A 12,199-nucleotide genomic window follows, 5' to 3' on the forward strand; every position below is an offset into this window, starting at 1 on the left:
TGAAGCCACTGGTGTGCAATCGCTTCACTTCCTCGGTTCCTCGGCCTCGTCCGGTCCAAGTGGGCAATCATGAGGAGTATGAAGTGAGCAATATCCTGGACTCACGCCTGGTCCGCGGTCGGGTGCAGTTTTTGGTCCACTGGCGTGGTTATGGTCCAGAGGAGCGTTCCTGGGTTCCCTCCGCAGATGTCCATGCTCCTGCCTTGCTCCGAGCCTTCCACGCACGCTTCCCTCAGAAACCGTTTTTTGCACCGCGGAGGAGGGGCCCTTGAGGGGGAGGTACTGTCATGGTCTTACCTCTCTCCTGTCTCCTTCGTTTGACATGTGCTGGCGGCCATCTTGGTTTCCAGGTCTCTTGTAGCCTCCCACCCTGCGGCTCCTCCTTCCCACTGGGAGGAGCTGGATGCCTGGCTCATATATATAGGAGTTCTGTGGCTTCAGTCCTTGCTTGGTCCTCCTGTGTTCACATGCTTCTAAGACTGCTGCTGCTTCTGGTTCCGATCCTGGCTTCGTCTGACTTCCCTGCTGGTTCCTGATCCTGGCTTCGTCTGACATCCCTGCTGGTTCCTGATCCTGGCTTCGTCTGACTACCCTTCTGGTTCCTGACCTCTGGCTTCGCAAGACTCTGATTCGGGTTCACCATCTGTTTTGGACTTTTGCTTTAATGCTTGATATTCAATAAAGCCTTCTTATTTTTCACTTATCTCTTGTTGTACGTCTGGTTCATGGTTCCGTAACAGATTCTCTTTTATGCCAATTTACAGACACAAGTAATGACTTTACAAATTTTATTTTCACTTCTTTTTTTTTTTCTTTCATGTGTTCCTGGAATAGAGTCTTCACTTGTAATGTTTGGACTTGATTCTCAATTGTTTTAGTATTTAAATCATAGACTTCGAAGGGGAGTATCATGTTGTTTGCTTTTAAATAACTCTGTACAATTAGTACCACCCTCCTTCAATATGTTTTTAGTTTCTATTTGGAGCACATGTAATTGCTGGAGCTAGAAATATTAGGATTTTTGTGACCTATCTGATGTTCATCTGTCCACATCTGCACACGTTTTGGATTAAAGCATTTTACAAACTGCAAAATGTCATTTGGATTGAGTTATTGTTTGCCAATTCTACGGAGACTGTAAGTTACAGCTATTTTGCCACAACTGGATCAGTTATAGAGATCAGACCTTCAATGCTTAGCTTGGAGAAGCAAAAAAACAGGAATAAAATATAGATAGAAGTATGTACTCTTTTTAACCCAATTCAAAACAAAAAAAATCCAGAATAGTTGAGACGCTATCCATGGCCACGTAACCTAATTGTAATGTAGTTTTTTTGCAGACATAAGTATTATTTTATGTGGGAGACAGGGAAGTGTTAATTTTTATTTTGCACTTATCCTTTAAAAGGTTAGTCCACCTGCACCCCTATAGATATGAATGCTCCCAGGCTTCAATCTAGTGCAGGAATTAGCAGTACCCAAAGGTCTTTAACACAACAGCAGAAATGCCATGCTCTGTCTCCATCAAATTTAAAGTTGCTGTTTGCTGTGACTTCTAGAGAAAACAGATTATAGAAATTATTATAGTTACAATATATACAATTAATTTAAACTGTGAATTATACATGGAGCTATAAGGATACAACATAACTGCTATTTGTTTATATTAGGCACAAATATGCATTTGTTTCTTAACACAAAAGTAGGTCACTTGGCCATACTCAACAAGGTATGTTTGATAGAGTTCATAGAGTGTTCATAGAGTGTTCGATAAAAGCAAGTTCCAATCGCTGAGTACCTATTACAATTTTTGGGCTGTTTCTACTGTGCTAGAGAGTGATGGTGATTTTATTATGCAGTGGCAAGCACTCACTGTCATACTTTCCATCCTTTTGTCCCCTTCCATAACTTTTTTATGGGGAAACGTGGAGGTCCCTTAGTGGAACACGTGTGCTGCTGTCAACATTGGGTAAACATCATGGCTAGGCTATTTGTACACATTATATAAATGTATCCAAATTAATTATATAGGCTTTTGCTGCCAAGTAAAACCATTTCTATAATGCTCATGTTCTTAAAACATACAGTTTTTTATAAATGAATATGCCATTTAAAACAAATACTTTCAATAAAGTCTCTTAGGAACATGAGATACAATTGTTGTTGGTATTAAGAAGTTAGTGTGGCAGAGGCTCAACTTTGGTTAAAATATCTAACAACAATTGTTTATCATGTACTTAAGAGATTTTACTGAAAGTAGCTATTTTAAATGTCATATTATTAAAAAATATATATGTATTAAAAGTACAAATATTTGTGGTGCCTTAATAGTTTGAGATCTTTCTGGGTGGTATTTAAATAAAATCATCTTTGGGTTCTGAATACCTTATATACTGTAAGTAAATATCTTTTACCCTAAGAGTTATTTGTGTGTTATGCATAACCTGATTATAAATCAGTGTACAGTTCAGTATAAGCACCTTAAGGAGCTACCAAGCAAAGAATACCTAGCTGACTTTGAGCATTAGCTATAAAGGGTTAAATATATCCTCCCAGGCTTTATGAACAAGAACCTCCTGTGGAATTCTATTCTTTACATTCCTGGAATCAACCACAATGGGATACTTGATACTTCCTAATGTCAGATTCCAGACTCACAGATTTCTATCTGGAAAGTTTGACCTTGAATGCTTATCAACACCCTCTGAGTTAATGTTAATACACAAGATGCATCAATCAAAGAATTATGATACTGTCCAGTATAAAACATTTTTTTTTCAAATGTGTGCTTTTTAACTGATAATTAAATGATACGTCTTTTAAGGAGTAATTGAAAATAGATAGCGCTAACCTACAATTATATACATAGGGATACATTATAACCTTCAATGATATGTACAGTATATAGGGATACACAATATCCTACACCAGGGGTCTCCAAACTGCGGCCCGAGGGCCAGATGTGGCCCTTTGCTAGCCTTTATCTGGCCCTTGGGCCACAATTCCTCCAACTGATATGAGGCACTATTCCTCCCACTGACACCAACAAGGAGGCACTATTTCAGTGTAGGATGATATACATAGTGGTACACAAAATGACCTAATTTAAGTTTAAATTAAAAGTGATAAGAGCTGTAAAGATACTTGTTTCCAAAATGACTTTAGGTACTAATATGCTTTTAGTAAGCTTTTTAATTAGGATCCTAGTAACTGGGTATGAAAAAAAAACTTTGGAAAAACCATAATAGGATGATTTATTTTTATGGATACTTATATACCAACAAATAATTTTCAAGTTACCTAATCAATTTTTATCTCAGTAGGGATTATCTTCTTTGTTGAGGTGACAAGTCTTGAAAATCTGTGAATTCTATAGGGACATTTCATCGCATACTGCTAGGAGAATGAAGAGCCCTTCACTAAACAAAGAAAAAAAAATGATCTGCATGAAAAGGTAAGATTTTAAAGACCAAAGATATTAGGCAGTAATATTAACGTTGGACATAATATATTAATGTTGGACAATACCATCACAAGTGACATATTTTCACTTGGGAAGATGTTATATACGGTCTTCATGTCTTCTACATATTTACCGTGTTTTTTCTGAATATAATCAGTGATCATTACATACCAAGAACCTGATCCATATATAGTAAAGGATATTTGTACAAAATGCATGGCTGGCTTTCTTACAGTCCTTTTGTTCTATAGAGTTTGAAGTGTTATACCTATTGTTAAAGTCAAAGAAAAACAAACTTAAAGTCTCATTTGCCAAAACTAGTTCAACTGGCAGCTAAACAGTTAACAACAGAGCAAACTAAGAGACTAGTAAAACATAACATTTATTTTAAATACCACTGGTGTAAGGCAGAAATTCTTTACCAATGGATACCATTATTAAAAAAAGCAGGAAGAAATCAGATACTTCAGTAAATACATCATTAATTACAGACAAGCTGAGCTGGGGTTGAAATTCTGGTTTTTAGTCACCCAGAGACGTCATGGGAAATGCTCTCCACATTACCATTTTCTTTGGAGATGTCAGGAATGACCTGCCTTTGTTGGAATGACTGGTGACATTTCAAACCTTCCTTTCCCTTTCATGCTCCTACAGAGGGTCAGTGCTCTTTGGCTCGGAACAATTACAGCTACCACACTCATCCGACCTGCTACTTTAACCCATTTAGCCCCCTTGCTGCCAGAGGTGTGATGTTTTGATATTCTTTCAATTTAGAATCACTAAGTCTGCTCAATTCCCAGCAGAATAGCACTATTAGTCTAAATCTCTGAGTGATTAATGAATTATAGAATGGTGCTTTAGTGAGGCTTCAATGTATGAAGGAATTGCCATCATGTTTTTTATAATACAATGAGGCAGATTTACTAAAGAAGATGAGAATCTTCACACACAAAAAAAAGTATAAATATGTGTTTCAATTATTTCATCATGTAAAGCCAACTCAACAGTTATTGTTTTTTTTTTTTTGTGTGTGATTGGAAATTGAAATGAATATTTACTCAATTGTGTTAATATTCTCAACTGAGAGCTGAGAGTAAAGACCAACTTAAATTATCCAATCACGTGCAAAGCAAATCCCTTCTTATTTATTTCATCTTGTCACTCTTCTTTTGAGTGAACATTCTCGGCTCCTTTAGTAAATCAGTCTAATTATCTCTACAAAGGGTCAGTGCAGGAGCCGGGCTGATACTGCAATGGGGATGCACTGCATGATCCCCCTATCTCTGAGATAATAGCTTAGCTAACACTTAGAAAAGCTATAATGGGGCTGATGTTTGACACTTTGATATATTGGATAGATCAATGTGACCATAACCAAGTAATTGACACAGCTATGAATATTATTATTATATTGTGTGGCTTGTGCATTATCAGGTAAAGTTGCTGTTTGCTCTTTTAACTTATACATTCAGGTTTACAGTGGACAATTTTTTTGTGCCACAGCTGATAAGCAAGAGATTGGAATAATTCAAATGTTTACAACATTCATCCGAGTTTTGAATGCTTTTTAAAAATAGCATTTTTTTTTTCATTTTAGATAGAGTAAAGGAGGCCTATAACCCCTGTTATGTTATTTTTTCCCTCTGCGTTCCCTTCTATTCCTGTTTCATAGCCTTAACAGAAAGTGAGAATTTCATCCATAGTGAGGGAATACCCGATTGTCACCAAGAACTCCTGAACTACTGTCCCAATTGGAAGATTTCCCCTTTATTCCTGTTCTGGGGACAACTCAAAATTTAGTATTTTCTTTCACTTTCACTTTTGATGATAACAGTAAACAGAACAAATAGAAAGATTAACTCGCTTCCTAAAACCAGCTATACATGGATCGAAATTCAGATGGTTTAGTGGGAATCTACCAATCAACTTCTGTACAACTGCCCTGTCAGATTTTACCTACTCGATCAGTGCTGATGTCAGGGAGGTCTCCAGAATACAAAGACTCAGCAGGGAGGATTCCCCCATCCACATCGAGAGTCAGTTTTTTTTTCTTCAACCCTCTTGCTAAAACCAAAACAAAACAAAAACTGTATCATCTATGGGCTGCCGAATTGGGGGAACAGACAGCAATAAAAACTTGATAGGTGTTCTAATCCATATCCACTAAAGAAAAAGTTATGCTTTAATTTATACTGTGTTTCCTTTTTGGATCCATCACATCTGGTTGTCCTTTCTACGGGTACCTTTGTTGCCATCTTTAGTAGATGACAGCAGATATGGCATTTGGTACTTTGAAAGCTTGGGCATATTATGTATGCTTTGCCTGCTTCTAATATGCTTAAATTCAAGGCAGAGAGTATGCACAACACAGTTAACTTTACATTTACTGGGTGCTGTTTAATCTACTATCATTTTAAAGTCCTGCATGGGAGCCATAACTCCTACATTGTGGTAATCTACAGTTTTAAAATTAAAATACAAGCTAACAGACTAATAACAGTACTGCTTCACAATTTGTCATCAGTGTCATTAACCTCCCTGGCGGTATGATTCTGTCTGGAATTACGTACCGAAAGCGGTACAATTATTTGCAAGGAAATTTGGTGTTTTATACTGTAGGCCTGTAATTCTTAGGAATAACTCACATAAATCTGACCAAACAAGAGTCTTGTAGGCATCCCGGGTATGACATTTAAAAAAAAAACAAAATTATAAATTATAATATAATAAATAATTATAAATAATTATAACAAATAATAATATAATTATAATAAAAATTATTCAATAATGTAATCAAATCAAAATCACTGACATTTTCTCAGTTGCAAAATTGTCGCTGTCATTATTTTTATTTTTTTATGACGAATTTTCCCACAAATCGCTATCGCACAATTCTGCAAGTGATTATAATTTATTATCGCTGTTTTTTAGCTGATCTAAAACTATTTTTGACATAAAGGGACACTTTTGGTTGCTATGGACAATCTACTGTTTGCAGGGAGAAAGAAAGGTTTTTATTATATAAAATGACATGTAGGGCACTGGGCAGACCACTAGGGACAAGGGGGGTGTGTTTTTTTTACACACAGTACTGTAATCTATAAGCAGGGAACGGAGATCGGCGGCACAGGAGGACGCTGTGTGAATCGAGCGAGGTCCCGCTCGCTCACACAGCGCGGTGACATCGCTGGATCCAGGACAAGGTAAGCCAGCGCACGCTGCAGGCTCTGCATATCTAGCCCGAGCGTGACTCGGGGTTACCGATCGTAACATGAAAAACACACCCCGAGTCACGCTCGGGAATACCGCCAGGGGGGTTAATAAACTATAATAGGGATGACACACTTGTGTTACTTAGGCTGGTTCACACTGGTGCGACAAACAGATCAATGGTTCCCTATGTGAGCCGTCTTAACTGGTCCGACTTGTGTCAATCCAACTTTGAAAAATATTCCTGCACTACTTTGGTCCGACTTGGGCACGATTTCAGCCTATTGATTTGAATGTAAGTCGCATCCAAGTCGGATCATTATCTTAACTGATACGACGTGTGGCATGCGACTTGTGCTCTGAGGGTCTTGAAGGTGAACCCCACGTCAAAATAAAAAAAAAACAATGTGGGGTTCCCCCCATTTCCATATCCAACAGCGGTAGCTAGCATCGAGAGTAGACATCAGTGGAGGAAGAAGAACTGGCAGAAGAACCAGAGGAATAAGACATCAGCAGAGGGAGAAGAACCAGAGGAAGAAGACATCAGCAGAGAAAGAAGACACGTTGAAGCTACGACAGGGGACATTCTTTATTTTTACGGACTTTGTCAAAAATCTGTGTACTGTTTTTATTTATTTTTTACACTTTTTTGGGGTGAATCAGTAGCGGTACAATGTAAAAAAAACAGAAATGGAAGGCGCGCACACCTAGCGCATTACCAGAGATAATTTATTAATAAGACATTTTTGTATAAAAGTGGGTACTCACAAAATGCAACTGACAAAAGGCCATAAACACAGTTAATGCATGGACTTGCACAGAACATGGGGTACAGCTAATGCATTTCGAGGGCTCACCCCCCTTCCTAAGAGCTAGCCTATTACCAAAGATTCTTATTAAATTATCTCTGGTAATGCACTAGGTATGCGCACCTTCCATTTCTGTTTTTCTTGTAGTTACTTTCGGATTACCCCATCTGAGAAAGGCAGCATCCACCTAGTTCTGGGATACCATATATACCTTTTACATCACCATTTTATATGACATCTGTTACTCCTCACCTTGGAAGACCTATTAGCGCTTGAAATGACTGTGTTTTTTGTATACCTACTGTTATGCCCTGTACACACGATCGGTCCATCCGATGAAAACGGTCTGATGGACCGTTTTCATCGGTTAACCTATGAAGCTGACTGATGGTCAGTCGTGCCTACACACCATCGGTTAAAAAAACGATCGTGTCAGAACGCGGTGACGTAAAACACAATGACAAGCTGAAAAAACGAAATTCAATGCTTCCAAGCATGCGTCGACTTGATTCTAAGCATGCGTGGATTTTTAACCGATGGACGTGGAAGGAAGGATTGAATGGAACTTCCCTCAAGACTTTTTTGTTTTTGGTACATTTTGCCAGGTTTTAAAAATGTTTTTTGCCAATATAGCCGTATCTACATTTTAGAGATTTAGAGGTGAAAAAAAAAGAAAATTATTTTGCCAGCCCCTAATGAGCCAACACTGAACACTATATATACTTTTGTTTTACATTTTCATTTTTTGTACTACTGCTGAACAGGCCTATATGAGGAGACGGTATTTATTGTACAATCAGTACTTTCCAGGTTGCATTGTATTGTGCTGGATGACCATGACCTAACATCATCTTGAAAAAGGCTCCCTATAGTTGTGAGACAAAATCTCAAGAAATAAGCAAATAACAGAACAATGTGTACAGGAAAAGAGATGTTTTATGACCCAGCACTTTCAGCTAACTAAAATAATCTATAGCAATCACCCTGCACTCACTAATGATGTCCATGCTTTGTGTGACTCTTAAGTTTTATGTTGCTAGCTGGTGCACAATAAAGGCCATACTGAAGTGAAGTAATTGCCTGTGTACACCTTCCTGTTCAGAGTAAGCTGAAAGTCATTCACTGTAGCAAATGCATATGGACAATTTAAATAGGTGCAAATGACAGGAAATCCACATGCTTATTGCCACTGAAAGACAATGCTAAAATAAATCTGCTTTGCCAGTCACTGGAAATGTTAATGGCTCCGCATTACAGGAAGAACTTGGGCATGAACAGAAAAACTATGCAGTATGCAGGCTAGGGGACTATTAAAAATCTGTTTTACGGGAGTATATATATTAAAGCTGCTGTTTTTTTCTGCGGTTTGCATCCAGTTACTGTACGTCCAATAGGTTATTTATCACAGAATCTCAGCACTCACATCTTTTGGCACAGGAAGGTTCTTCCCTGTTGCATAAAATTCTATTGTAGGAGAAGAATGTGAGCGAGGGGTTATGTGCACAATAGGTAGAGTTAGTGTGAGGGTTGGCATTGCAGGGAGGGATAGTGTTAGGCCCCGTACACACGAGGGGATCTCCGCTGGAAACGGTCCGCCGGACCGTTTCCAGCGGAGATTCCTCCTTCAGGTTTGGATCCGTTGGCTTGTACACACCATCGGATCAAAATCCGCACGGAATTCATCCGCGGTGACGTGTCGCGCCGTCGCCGCGACGATGACGCGGCGACGTGCGCGACACTGGAAGGTAAGTACTTCCACGCATGCGTTGAATCATTACGACGCATGCGAGGGAGGGGAGCGGACGGATTGATCCGGTGAGTCTGTACAGACCACCGGATCAATCCACTGGACTGGATTCCAGCGGATAGATTTTGTAGCATGCTACAAAATTTTTATCCGCGGATAATCCGTCGGCTGGATTTTTATCCGCCGAGATTTGTCCGCTAGGCCGTACACACGACCGGATCTATCTGCTGGAACTGATCAGCGGATCAATCCCAGCGGATAGATCCGGTCGTGTGTACGGGGCCTTAAGGTTACTGTAACTGATAGAGGAGGGTTAGTGTTTAGGTTACTGCAAGGGATAAAAAGGAAGGCATATTGTTAGGTAACAGGGAGGGTTATTGTTAGGGATGAAAGAAAAGGTTAGCGTGAGGGTTAATATTAAGGCTGTAGGGGGGGCCTGGCTTAGCAATGGCCAAGTAAGACGTGCACTGCTGGAGCTCCCGGCCTGACTCGCCCCGATCTGACCACCAGCTACCTTTTTTCTCATGTGGGCACGGCATGAGCACCCCTAGACGCTACAGGACTAGGTTGGTGACTCGTGGGACCCGCCACCGGACCTCACAACCTTAAATCCGGTGCTTTTTCTGAGGCACACAGAGACACTCGCCGGGCGCCAATGTGGCCGCGCCACGTGGGACCCACATGGAGTCAACACACCCTAACCTGTAGGCAGACCCCCCGATACCCTCACCGGAACCATTCAACCTCACGGAGACCCCTGCTGTAACTCAACCAGACATGGCCGGTCCCTCACAGAGCCAAACTAAACTGGACACAGACCTCAGAGCCATGCTGCAAGCCCTCAATATGAGATCGGACATTGAAGCTCTAATCTTGCGCATTGAGGAGGCACATAGGAGGGACATTCAGGAAGTGAAGACGGAACTGCATACGATTACTGACCGGTTGTCCACCGGAGAGAACCTGATCACCTCACTGGAGACCTGGGTACGGGCGCTGGAACGAGCTCAGGACATGCAGGCAGCGGACTCATAAGAGATGCAGCTTCACCTTGAAGAATTGGAGGACCACAGCCGCCGCAACAACCTCGGGCTGCAGGGACTCCCGGAGGCTACAGGTCAGGAGGACCTGGCGGAGACTGTCACAGCAATCTTTCACAGGATCCTGGTGACCCCGCCACCCACGTTAGAAATCGACAGGGTACACTGCACCTTAGGCCCAAGATCGGTAGATCCTTTGTGGCCCCGCGATGTCCTATGTCGCCTGCATCGATACGCCCAGAAGGAGACCATCCTCGCAAGGCCTGGGAGCATGGAGATATCGAGTTCGATGGTGCGCATGTACAGGTACTCCCGGATCTGTCCAGAGCCACGCTTCAGAGGCGCACAATGTTGAAACCAGTTCTGGAGCTTGCGAGACGGAGAGGCTGCAGCTATCATTGGGGATACCCTCTGGGGGTGATTTTCCACATGGAACGAGCCTCATTCACACCGAGTAAGCTTCCGGCACTGTTTACCTTTCTAGAGGCAGAACCGGTCACAGTACCGAATTGGCTTTTGAAGATACCAAAACCGACGTGCCATTCGGGTCCATCCGTGGGCAGATTCAACCAGCCTGTCCACTCTCAGAGGTCCTGAGGGCGTCCACACGATCCCTCTAGCCACAGGTCACGTGAGTCATAAGCAAACTCTGTCACTTGTCCATGGGTTGACAAAATAATCCCCCTGCCACCATGTATCCTGAGTGACTACCATCCCTCACTGTTTCTTTTTACCCGAAAAGATGTGCCCCCTGGTCGCATGGGCTGGACGATGATCGGGAACCTTTGGGCCGATCGGATCGGTTGCACCCCTGCCTCCCTCCCCTCCCCGCAGCTTGGGTGCTTTACGCTGCTCACCAGACACGAGACGCTGTCTTCTATATCATTCACCGGTCCCCCAGGAGTTGCTTTGGCCCCTGCTGTTTTTTTTTTTGCCCCCTGTATATCCTTGGGAGACCCTCGTTGGGGTGGTCATGCCGGTGAAACCCCCCCCCCTCCACTATCCAGGGAAGTTTTGGGACTGACCATCTGGAGACCCCCCTACTCCCCCTAACACCTGCTGGCCACCATACATGTGTACTGTCCCCACGGACTTTTTATAACCCATTTCACACTGCGGATGCACCGAGTGACATGGCACTAGAGACAACCGCCCTTGCGCACAAGTGAGTAGCCGGGTGTAAAGAGCCATTTCATGGACAAATTGGTGTGGGGGGTCCTCCTCTGCAGAGGGTATGCTGGTCCCTCTCGAGGTCCCATGTGGCCACAGCTGAGCTCCACCTCTTGGGGGGTGGGGCAGATCCGGGGGGTTTGGGGGGCCTTGTGTCATGGAGGGTGACTGATGCCATCACCAGGGGGGGTGTGGGTGCCAAAATAGAGGTGGGGGCTGCTTGGGAGCTCACCTACCCCTCCCCTCATGTCTCCCCTACCTCGGGTTGCCTGTTAGCGCCTGACCGGTGGGGACCTGGGGGAAGGAGCTACTGCACCCTCAGGGGGACTCTCGGGATGATGCACGAGGAGGGGTCTATGTTAAGTCATATTATAATGTGATATGCTTTGCGATGCTGTATTATGCTGTGGCGTGGTGCAGTGAAGTGTTTTGCCTTAAAGTCAACCTACATGGACACGTTTTATATCTTGTTGCCTTTTTTGTTACTGAAGTCTTTGGAAAGTCATGTGTGACCCGCGGGTCCTTTACATGTATGTTTATATGTTGGGTTACTACTCTTTATCTGCCTGTATAGTGTCACACTAGATGCCTGACACCTGCCCACGATAACACACTCAGAAAGGGTCGGGGGGTTTGGGAAGGGCCTGGGGGCTCCTAACGGCTCTTGCTAACCAAACTCCCAATTAGGTCAACGCTTACAACCCAGGTTTTACTGGAGAGCGTTATAGCAAGTTTTTTGCTGACACTTTAGAATTCCAGC

The 12,199-nt window shown here is 42.4% G+C and overlaps 1 long non-coding RNA gene across 1 annotated transcript in view; it reads right to left on the reverse strand.

Moving 5' to 3' along the window:
* Positions 1-861: 861 nt before the first annotated feature.
* Positions 862-12,199, reverse strand: part of LOC120918811 — a 41,089-nt gene continuing 29,751 nt past the window's right edge. Inside the window, exons 2-3 of the long non-coding RNA XR_005744475.1 lie at positions 3,301-3,419; positions 862-1,555 (exon numbers count right to left, since the gene is read on the reverse strand). This is a non-coding gene — a long non-coding RNA (uncharacterized LOC120918811). The remainder of the gene's footprint in view (positions 1,556-3,300; positions 3,420-12,199) is intronic.

This window comes from Rana temporaria, chromosome 1 (assembly GCF_905171775.1).
Source record: "Rana temporaria chromosome 1, aRanTem1.1, whole genome shotgun sequence".
Classification (NCBI taxonomy): Eukaryota; Metazoa; Chordata; class Amphibia; order Anura; family Ranidae; genus Rana; species Rana temporaria.